The sequence below is a fragment of the Triticum aestivum genome, chromosome 6B, assembly GCF_018294505.1.
Source record: "Triticum aestivum cultivar Chinese Spring chromosome 6B, IWGSC CS RefSeq v2.1, whole genome shotgun sequence".
NCBI classification, from domain to species: domain Eukaryota; kingdom Viridiplantae; phylum Streptophyta; class Magnoliopsida; order Poales; family Poaceae; genus Triticum; species Triticum aestivum.
Window position 1 is genome coordinate 386,592,432 of NC_057810.1, and position 11,083 is coordinate 386,603,514.

The window sequence follows — 11,083 nt, forward strand, 5'->3', positions numbered from 1 at the left end:
TCAAGACCTCCTCTCGGAGAAGAACGGCTACCTTTGTATCCTTCCTTTGTTGATTTTGAATCTTGTGCTACCTCATGCGTTCGGTGATCTAGCCCTTGTGTGATCGATACTTGTCGGTTTAGTGATCCTCTTGTTTCTCCCCATGTTTCCCCTTGTGTTTTCTGCGTGTTCTTCGTGTTTTCCCGTAGGATCCACTCTAAATGTGAAAGATCGGCCCCTAGGGTTCCGCCCTACATCACTTTGTGTGGAAGATGTGGCATCTTTGGTCTTCTTCTTATTGATGTTGAAGAGTCAAGACCTTGGAGACAACAAGAGCGGGTCTCGTATCTTCATCACAAAAGACTTGATCATCTTCATCCTTGTTCACGCGCCGGTGCATGGCCACTTTCTCAAGAGCTTCCATTTCATCTTCACTCATTGAGTCGTAGGTGCCATCGTCGTTGAGGATCATGGTGCGCTTGTTTGTGCATTCATAGGACTTGTGGCCTCGGCCGCCGCACGTGAAACACTTGAAGGAGCTTGTCTTGACGGTCTCATCGATCGGAGTAGATGAAGAAGCACGCGGCTTGAAGTTGCTTGTAGGAGGAGGAAGACGACTTGAACTTGCCGGAGTTTTCTTGTAACTTGACTTCTCGTCGTTGCTTAGATAAGGCTTGGTTGATGTCGAAGTTGGAGTAGTTGTTGAAGCTTGGTTATTGGAGAAGCCGTAGGTCTTGGATGAGTACTTGGCGTATTTTAAGTCATCTTGCACTTGACGTTCCGCCTTTGTAGCTTGATGCACGAGCTCAATGAGGTTGGAGTAAGGTTGGAAGTCGGCGATCTTCTTGATGGGATGATTGAGTCCATTCAAGAATCGTGCCATTGTTTGCTCATCATCCTCCATGACATTGGCTTGAATCATGGCAATCTCCATTTCCTTGCAGTATTCTTCAACACTCTTTATTCCTTGCTTGAGGTGTTGTAGCTTCTTGAAGAGATCGCGGTTGTAGTATGTGGGCACCAAACGTGCTCGCATGACATCCTTCATTTGAGCCCAAGTGGTGATTGGAGGTTCACCTCTTGCTTGTCGGTGCTCAAGGACTTGTTCCCACCATATGAGCACATAGTCTTGGAACTCAAGTGATGCCATAGCGATCTTCTTCTCTTCCTCATAGTTGTGCAAACGAAAGATTTTGTCGACCTTCAATGCCCATGAGAGGTACTCTTCAGGATCATTGCTTCCATTGAACTTGGGCATTGTGAATTTGAGCTTGCCATAGCGTTGCTCTTCATTGTGTTGTTGGCGATGGTGATGATGACGCCCTTGACGTGGAGGGTACTCATCCTCATGTTGCTCTTGGCATGGATGAAGTCCATGATCAACTTGCTCTTGTTGAACTTGAGGTTGAGGTGGAGCTTGACGTTGTACGCGTGGATGGTAGTTCCTCTCTTGGATTTCTTTTCTAAGGGCTTCCTCTTGATTGCACCGTTCGCGATTGCGGTTGGCGATGGCTCGACTTGATTCTTGAAGGGCACGTTCTGCCTCAAGAGCTTGTGCTTCTCGTTGTTGTTGTTGAAGACGTTGAGCCTCGGCGTCTTGTTGCTCTTGGTGTAGACGCGCTCGTTCTTCCTCTTGGCGCCGTAGTCGTTGTCATTCTTGAGCTTGAGCAAAAGCGACTTGGTTTGATTGAGGATGAGGTACTTGCTCATCGGCTTGCTCTTGTCAATGCTTGACGTGTAGCAGGTTGCGAGATGCATGACAGTCTTAACGCGCGGCTCGTCGAAGAGTGTTCGAAGGTGGTGTACTTGAGCCAGAGAAGGAATTGTCGGAGTGTCGACTTGAGTGGCTCCATCTTGAGTATGATGATGTAGAAGGAGGCCGGTTCACCAACAAGGCACGGATCTCGTCCATTCTTGCATCGTTCTCTTGCTTGTGCGCGTCGAGCTTGTTGTCTAAGTAGTCGCCTGTACGTTGCTCGGAGAGTCACAAGTCGGTGGCGAGGTTGTCGATGCGGTTATTCATTGATTGTTGCTCTTGATGCAACGCTCGTTGTGCACCAAAGAGGTGGCTCTTGGTGACGTATGATGACATGTCGTCGTCTTGCTCGATGAAGAGTGGATTGGTAGAAGTACTTGGCCTATCCATCATTTCAAGCAAAATGTGAGTGGTAGAAGGAGAAGAACTTATACCAATGTACCTTTGACCGATGTTGATGATGAATCAAGTTCACTCAAATGCGGACAATGAAATAGCACTATCGGTACCAATTCTTGTCGGTTCTCACACCTACACAAGTAAAAGCTTATGCTGGAGCTTGGTTAGGATGGTGGCACAAAATTTGATGCAATTGAAAGCAAGATTCAATAATGTCGGAAAAGATTCACAAATTTGCAAATGCAATAAGTAGATCAAGCAAGTAGGGGTACACGGAAACACACACGCAAATAGATAAATGGGATTGTACAAACCAAAAGTGAGCCAAAATGTGGAATCCACGAAAATGCTCTTGTTGCACGATACTAGAGAGACGCTAGCACGATTGTAGAATAGGCGGATACGGAGCTTGTGCACAACCTACTAGGCAAAAATGCAACGATCTCTATCCCAAGTATGCTATATGTATGGTATTTCGGTGCTATGATCCAAGATGATCTTATGTGACAATCTTAATGTAGTATGATGCTATGGTTCTTGCTTATAAGCTCTTTGCTTATCTTTTCTCTTTGGTTAAAAGCTTGGGTGGCTCTTTCACTTTTGAGCTCTTTTCTCATGCAAAACTTCACGAACCAAGATAGCAATTGTGTATGCTATGACAACTTTGTGGCACACAAGTTGATTCCAAGATATGCACCACGGTGTTATGGTATGTATGCTATGGAGTATGATCACTAATGTGCACAAGTCACGTTTCCGGCAATACTCAATGGCTAGTCTCGATGGGTAAGCTACACAAAAGTAAGGCCATGTGGGGTATCAATGCAATTGCAAGTTATGACAAAGATGTCGTCGAAGTTACCGTCCTTGGCGATGTTGAGTAGTCGATGGAGGTGAGCGGTGGTGATGGTGACATCGAACCGTACCTATATAGCCGAAACACAATAGGACACGGGAACCACAACTCAAAATTTCAAAGACCAAAACGTGTCAAAATCGACATAGGAGGTAGCTGTGAGCGGTGGTGGTGTTTGTGGAAACGTTGGGAGTTTGGGGAAGTAAGCGTGGGTACCGGGGCAAAATTGGGGGAAAGTATGCGGAAAAGGGCGTGGGGGTGGAGTTGCTGCTTCCAGGGGCCGGATGTCCGGGGCGCCGGATGTCCGGTGGACACGGGGCGGATGTCCGGGCTCTGGATCGGGGACGAACACGATGAACTCCACGGGGAAAATTGCAACTTCGGGGTAAAATTCGGACAAATTGGTGGATGGAAAAGGGTAGGGAGGGTGGGGAAAGCTAGATCCACACGCAGCAACACAAATCCATGGACCAAATCCAACCAAATTTCCTCACACCAACAAATCACAAAAAAAATTTGGGGCTATTTTTGGTGGGGATTTTTGGATTTAGGACGAAAACAACAAAATCAAGCTAGAAAACATGGGGTAGGGACTCCAAAAACGTGATCAACGTGGCTCATGATACCAAGATGATGTAGGGCGGAACCCTATGGAATCGATCTTTCACGTTTGGAGTGGATCCTACGGGGAATCACAAAGAACATGCGGAAAACACAAGGGGAAACACGGGGAGAAACAAGAGAATCACTCAACCGACAAGTATCGATCACACAAGGGCTAGATCACCGAACACATAGGGTAGCACGAGATTCGAAATCAACAAAGGAAAGATACACGAGTAGCCGTTCTTCTCCATGAGGAGGTCTTGATGGTCTTCCCTTGAAGGGGTCTTGAATCCGCTTGGGGGATCTTCTCCGAAGAGGTCGTGAGCTCCGAGGAGAACTATCCAAGTGGATGAGCAAGGCTCTCACACAAATATGAGCTAAACCAATGCTAACCCTAGAAAGAGGAAGGGGAAGGAGTATATATAGTCTAGGGGGGCAAAGAGGTACATGGGCTTCGGCCCTTTACTATGCGTAGACAGGCGGGGCCAGATGTCCGGGCGTCGGGCCGGATGTCCGGGCCTTCCGGAGGGGCCGGATGTCCGGGCCAAGTCGCCGGATGTCCGAGCTGGAGGCGATAGCTTCTGTAGTTCCTGGAGCGTGGCGCCGGATTTCCGGGACTTTTGCCGGATTTCCGTGCTGTGGCCGGATGTCCGGGCCGGACATCGTCCGGCCCTGTAGACTTGGCCAGCTCGGCTGTTGTTGATGGAGACGCTCCAGGGGCCGGATGTCCGGTGCCTTGGCCGGATGTCCAGGGCCTGGAACGTGAACTTGCCCATTTCAGTTGGTTCTCTTCATCCGTGGAGTTGGCGGCTTGTCCGTCTTCACGTGCATCCTCGGGAGGTTCCTCTTGACACCTAATCATGCATAGTATATCGGATTTAGGTAGTAGCCATGTCTCGAGTGGATCATATGTGATATCACTAAGGAGAGAAGTCACCTCGGTCTTGAGAGTTCGAGCTCATGCTCTAGTCATGGGTCCTCTTGGTGCTTGGTGAGGCGACGGAAGGTCCATGGGGATGACCGAAGGATGCTCCGCATCACTTGTTCTTCGATTGCTCGCAGGAAATAGACCCTCGTTGATGAGGACATCAATACCATTGTTACACCCACAGCCCCTACGGCTACATATAATGGACCAATTACTAGAGCTCGCGCACGCCAATTAAATTATCAGGTACTTTCGTTTCTTGGTAATGATTCTAATGTTCATGAGAATATGATGCTGCCTAAATTGGATACATTTGTTTTGCTTACAAATGAAGGGCCTAGCTTGGAGAAGGATGGACATTGGAGCACGAACAAGAACGGAGTTACAAGTGATGATTTCAGGACTTTGAAGCCACCATAATGGGTGCATGAAGCCTTGGACGAAATATACAAGATGCCACTTCATAAATTGCGTCCCGAGGCTATTCTAGGTGTTGTGTCATCTTATTATTGGGTCAGGCCCATGTAATTTCGAAATACATAAGTATAGGCTGTTTTTAGAGTCTGTATGTGTGGGGAAACAAGAGATAGGGTTGATTTCGGACCCCTCCACCAAGGGCCACGAAATTCCCCCCTCTTCCTTCATATATATAGCCCTTAGGGCACCGTTTAGACTTTGGGTTTTGTTTAGATTAAAGTTCGCCATAGCTGCAACTTCGCGTACTTCGTTTGTGTTCAACGACCAGACAAAGGCGTCACAGAACCCCACCTTGATCAATAAAGCTTTCATCTTATATTCGCAATATCCAGATTGCAATCTCAGTTTCTTGCTTGTTCTTCGTTTGCTCGCAGGAAACAGAACCTCGTGGTCAGGTTGATCGTGCTCCGGCGTGGTCAATAACCTCTCGGAGTTGGTTTAGCGATTGCTAAGGCGCGATGTCCTCGCACGTTCGTAGTCGGATCATCAAAGTTGACTTCCACCAAAGCGATATCCATCATCTCATCGAAAGACGGGACACCTTTGCCTCTATCAAGTGGTATCAGATTCCAGGTTGGTCGGTGAGATTTTATAGTTTTTCGTAGTTTAGATCGAGTCTGTTCTTCATACCTATAGTCCATGAAAATGCCAAAAAAAATTAGGGTTAGTTCATCCCATCCGAACCAATCTGAGCCGTTGCATAATCTTTTCTGTATTTGCTTTGTTGAATTTGCGGTTGCATCGTCGTGTCAAGTTGCTGGTCTTAGCGTCTAGTCCTTTAGAGTTTCGAGTTCTGTTCACAGGTTGTCACGTCGCCGCTGCCATATATCACCACCGCATCATCATCGTCGTTGCTGCCTTATACCACCACCACATATTCACCGCCAATCCGAGTCCATATACGCCACCACATATCCGCCACCATCACACCAATCCGAGTCCACCTGCAACATATATCCGCCACCAGTCCGAGTTCCACAAGATTCATCTCCGCCACCAGTCCTAGTTCCACCAGTTTCATCTCCGCCACCAGTCCTATTCCGAGTCCAGTATTTTGTTACTCTGTTTTGGATTTCCAGATCACGTCATACTCTGAGTTGTTACAGAAAAGGACTCCCCAACTTCCGTGCTACCCGTAGTAGAGAAATAGTTCCAAACTCAAAAAAAAACTAAGTCTGGAAAATTCTGGCAAGGCAGTTTTTAGACCATATGTAGACTTTTTCGAAAAAAATTCGGTGCGGAGCAAAAAAAAGAGGAAAAAAGAAGTGCAGAAAAGGGAAAAAAAGAGAAAAAAAATTCCGAGTGTGCTCCTCCCTTGTTTACGTGCCGCGCCGTGATTTTGTTGGTGTTCTAGGCTCGCGTCTCTAGCACAGTCTAGCCTAGGACCAGCACAGTACCGTCGTTGAGCGTTTATTCAACTTTGCATCTCTGAATTGATTATTGCTGACCCTTTTTGCTACCATATTATAAGCCTTCCCAGCTCCACAGACATCTACGTCGTGCGTTTGACTCTCCCTGGTAATTGCTCTATCCAAACTTTGAGTGTTTTGACTACAATGGTTGCCGATCACCGCCTGCTGCTGGGTAAGAACTGGTAAGAATTTGAGATTTGCTTGACGGATTTGTGACACCCACCAACACCTCTTGTTAGTAGTCTGTAGGATCATATTCTTGTGTGTTTCTATTGCTGCTAACTGATGAGGACATGGCTACCACAGTTACACCTATATCCCCCACTGTTTTACCTCTTGGAACAGTTGCTAGAGCTCAGATACGCCAATTAAATTATCAGGTACTTCCGTTTCTTGGTAATGTTTCTAACGTTCATGAGAATATGATGCTGCCTAACATAGATACATTTGTGTTGCTTGCAACTAAAGGGCCTAGCACGGACAAGAAGGTTGAACATTGGAGCATGGTCAAGCACGGAGATGAAGGTGCGTGCGAAGAGAACAAGAACGGAGGTTCAAGTGGAGATTTCCGGACTTTGAAGCCACCATGATGACATACAAGATGGTGGACGAAATATACAAGACGGCCATTCATAAATTTCGTCCATAGCTTATTATTGGTGTTGCGCCACCTTATTTTGGGCTAGGCCCATGTAATATATTTTTAGAGTCCAAATTGTAGGGAAAACGACTTAGGAGGTGTTTTAGTCCCACCTTGCCAAGGATGGACAAAATCCCCTCTCTTTTCCCTATAAATATAGCCCTTAAGGCATCGTTTAGACTTGGGTTTTATTTAGTTAAAAGTTAGCCATAGATGCAACTTCGTGTACTTCGTTTGTGTCCAACGACCAGACCAAGACCGCTTATGAAACCCCACTTTTATCAATACTTCATCCATACTCGCAATATCCAGATTGCTTAATCATATTCTTGCTTGTTCTTCGATTGCTTGCAGGAATAGACCTTCGTGGTCAGGTTGATCGTGCTCCAGCGTGGTCAATAACCTCTCGGAGTTGGTTTAGCGATTGCTAAGGCGCAACGTCGTGCACGTTTGTAGTCGGATCATCAAAGTCGTCTCCACAAAATCGATAGTTATCATCTCATTGAAAGATCGGGACACCCCGCCTCTATCAAGTGGTATCAGTTTCCAGGTTGCTCGGTGAGATTCTCCAGTTTTTCGTAGTCTAGATTGCATCTGTTCTTCATACCAAGAGTCCAAGAAAAGCCAAAAAAAGTTAGATTAGTTCATCCGTGTCCCAGACAGTCTGAGCCTTTCGCCATTATCACTTAGTTTTTGTTTTGTTGAATTTTCGATTACATCGTGTGTCGAGTCGCTGGTTTTAGTGTCTAGTCTTTTAGAGTTTCGAGTTCTAGTCACATTTTATTCACGTCGCATCCGCTCACACCATCGTCCACTTCATTGTGATGTTTCTTTGCCCCTAATTTTGTTCGCCACTATTGTCGCTATCACCACCATTCATCCGCTGTTGGCGTTCATCGCTGTCTTGGAGCATCATTCATCTCGAGGAGAGAAACAATTGAGAAATTTTTTGATAGAGGCAAAGGTGTCCCGTCTTTCGATGAGATGATGGATATCGCTTTGGTGGAAATCGACTTTGACGATCCGACTACGAACGTGCGAGGACGTCGCGCCTTAGCAATCGCTAAACCAACTCCGAGAGGTTGTTGGCCACGCCGGAGCACGATCAACCTGACCACGAGGGTCTGTTTCCTGCAAGCAAACGAAGAACAAGCAAGAAACTAAGATTGCAATCTGGATATTGCGAATATAAGATGAAAGCTTTATTGATCAAGGTGGGGTTCTGCGACGCCTTTGTCTGGTCGTTGAACACAAACGAAGTACGCGAAGTTGCAGCTATGGCGAACTTTAATCTAAACAAAACCCAAAGTCTAAACGGTGCCCTAAGGGTTGTATATATGGAGGAAGAGAGGGGGAATTTCATGGCCCTTGGTGGAGGGGTCCGAAATCAGCCCTATCTCTTGTTTCCCCACACATACGGACTCTAAAAATAGCCTATACTTATGTATTTCGAAATTACATGGGCCTGGCCCAATAAAAAGGTGACGCAGCACCTATAATAGCCTCTGGACGAAATTTATGAAGTGACATCTTGTATATTTCGTCCAAGGCTTCATGCACTCGTTATGGTGGCTTCAAAGACCTGAAATCATCACTTGTAACTCTGTTCTTGTTCCCCTTGCACATGCCATCATCTCCATGCTTGTTCTTGCTCCAATGTTCATCCTTCTCCAAGCTAGGCCCTTCATTTATAAGCAAAACAAATGTATCCAATTTAGGCAGCATCATATTCTCATGAACATTAGAATCATTACCAAGAAATGAAAGTACCTGGTAATTTAGTTGGCCTGCGCGAGCTCTAGTAATTGTTCCAGTATGTATAGTAGCAGGGGCTGTGGGTGTAACAATGGTATTGATGTCCTCATCAAATTTCAAGCAAAAAAGAAATCTTTTTGGCGAATATTGATCCCGTAGGTGCTTTTGGAGAGCGAGACCAAGAGATAAAAGAATCCAGATTTGTTTGATCCACGAGGCAAAAAAAACCAGGAAGGAAAGGGCACTTGCATTGGAGTTTGGATCTTGACAAAAAAAAAGGAAAAGAGGGAGTTGTGTCACGTGAGGAAGGTCTAAAGAGAGTACAAGGGCGTTCGGAAAGCTGTGCTGCCAAGAAAAGTACTAACCATCACGTCACCTGCTCCTTGGAGATCGCAACAAAAAAAATAGAGCAAAAAAAGGGACATGAGGATCTATTCAGAACGGAAAGAGAGAGAGTTTGTTGGAAAGTTTGGATATTCTTTTATTTCGAATCAACTCTCAGGAAAATAGATCAGACCGAATCCTTCTTGAAAGGCAACTTGGATCAGCCGCATAAAAAAAAGAAGGAACAATATTTCGTTTGGATCTTTGAGAAAAATCAATAAGAAAAGTTTGAGCGTCCAAAAAAAAAAGGATTACAGATCCGTACTAGTTTCCCTTTAAATCAGCACTAGGATGTTGCTGATTTGGAAAGCTAGATTCGTGGCTATCCTTTGAGATATTTGCCACGTTTTTGAATTTGGCAAGAAATAAAAGAGCAAGTAATCACGTTTCGCTTGGTAAGGAAAGTGCTAATCGGTTTTTGTTTGAAAGGATCTTGATGATTGAGTCAAAAGAGAGAGAAAAAGGCAAGTAAGATCAGCCATAAAAAACGTGAAGAGTGCCTAGTTTGAGGCTGTTCACGTCAGGTTTGGAAGGTGCTAAAAACAGAATCATTTTTTATTGAAAGGCAACTGGTAATCGGTCTGGTTGGCAGCCAATTTTGTTGGGCAGTTCGCTATTAAAAAAATATACAAGGAAGGGCGTGAATTGTGTGCTACTATTTGGAAAGTAATACGCAAAAAAAGAATAGATTTGGCATCTTCGGATCTGGGTATCCTACTGTCGAACGTTGATGTTTTAAAAGCAGGAGCAAAATCCATTACGGGAGAAGTGGAGATCGCAGCAAAAAAAGAAAGGAGAGAAGAAAACGTTTACAAGAAAAGTGTGAGCGCTTGATCCTTTTTTGAGTTGAGAGAAGAAGGAAAGAGTTTGGTTCGCCAGGAAATAAAAAGCAAAACGTGAGGGAGAGATTGACTTTGAGAAAAGGGATTTAAAAGGAAAGAGAAGGCGCAGATTAGCTCTCATGGAAATCCCGAAATAATAGGCTGGGATTTTTTTTTCTCGCTCAGTTTAAAAGAAGGAAACAAGAAAAGGGCGTTACATCCGGATTGGATTTTTTTTCGGAGAGAGAAGGCATTTCTTAAGAGAAAGAGTGAGTTTTAAAAAAAAGTGCGGAGAAAAAAAAGCAAGAGAGAAGTTCGCTGGGTGCAACACCTGAGGGAAACAAGTTTGAGGTTAAAAAAAATAGTGGAGAGAGCAGCAACACCGAATATTTGGAGAAATCATACATGCTAGTAGTTCTAGCTTGACGAGTTAATTTGGTACGATCGGCTGAAGAAAAAAAGGAGGGATTACCTGGTGGTAGAAGAGAAGAGATATACTGGTGCTAGTACTTCCTGGTTGTTGTGTCGCTCATAAGTTTTGTTGCATCTTGCGTTTGCACGTGAATTTCACTTGTGTCTTAGGCTCGCGTCTCTAGCACAGTCTAGCCTAGGACCAGCACTCGACCACTTTGAACGGATTTTCAGCTTGCATTAATTCATGTGGTTGTAGCATTTTTTCCACATACATAAAGATAACCTAGCTCCACATATTTCTACACCGTGCATTTTTTCCGCCTTTGCTAGCCTCTTCGGTACCGTGCATTGCCCTTTCTCACCTTGAGAGTTGGTGCAAACTTCGCTGGTGCATCCAAACCCCGTGATACGATATGCTCTATCACACATAAACCTCCTTATGTCTTCCTCAAAACAGCCACCATACCTACCTATCATGGCATTTTCATAGCCATTCCGAGATATATTGACATGCAACTTCCACCATCATCATCGTGACATGCATTACTTTTGTCATATTGCCATTGCATGATCTTGTAGTTGACATCGTATTTGTGGAAAAGCCACCATGCATTATTTTACATGCATGTCACTCTTGATTCATTGCACCATCCCGG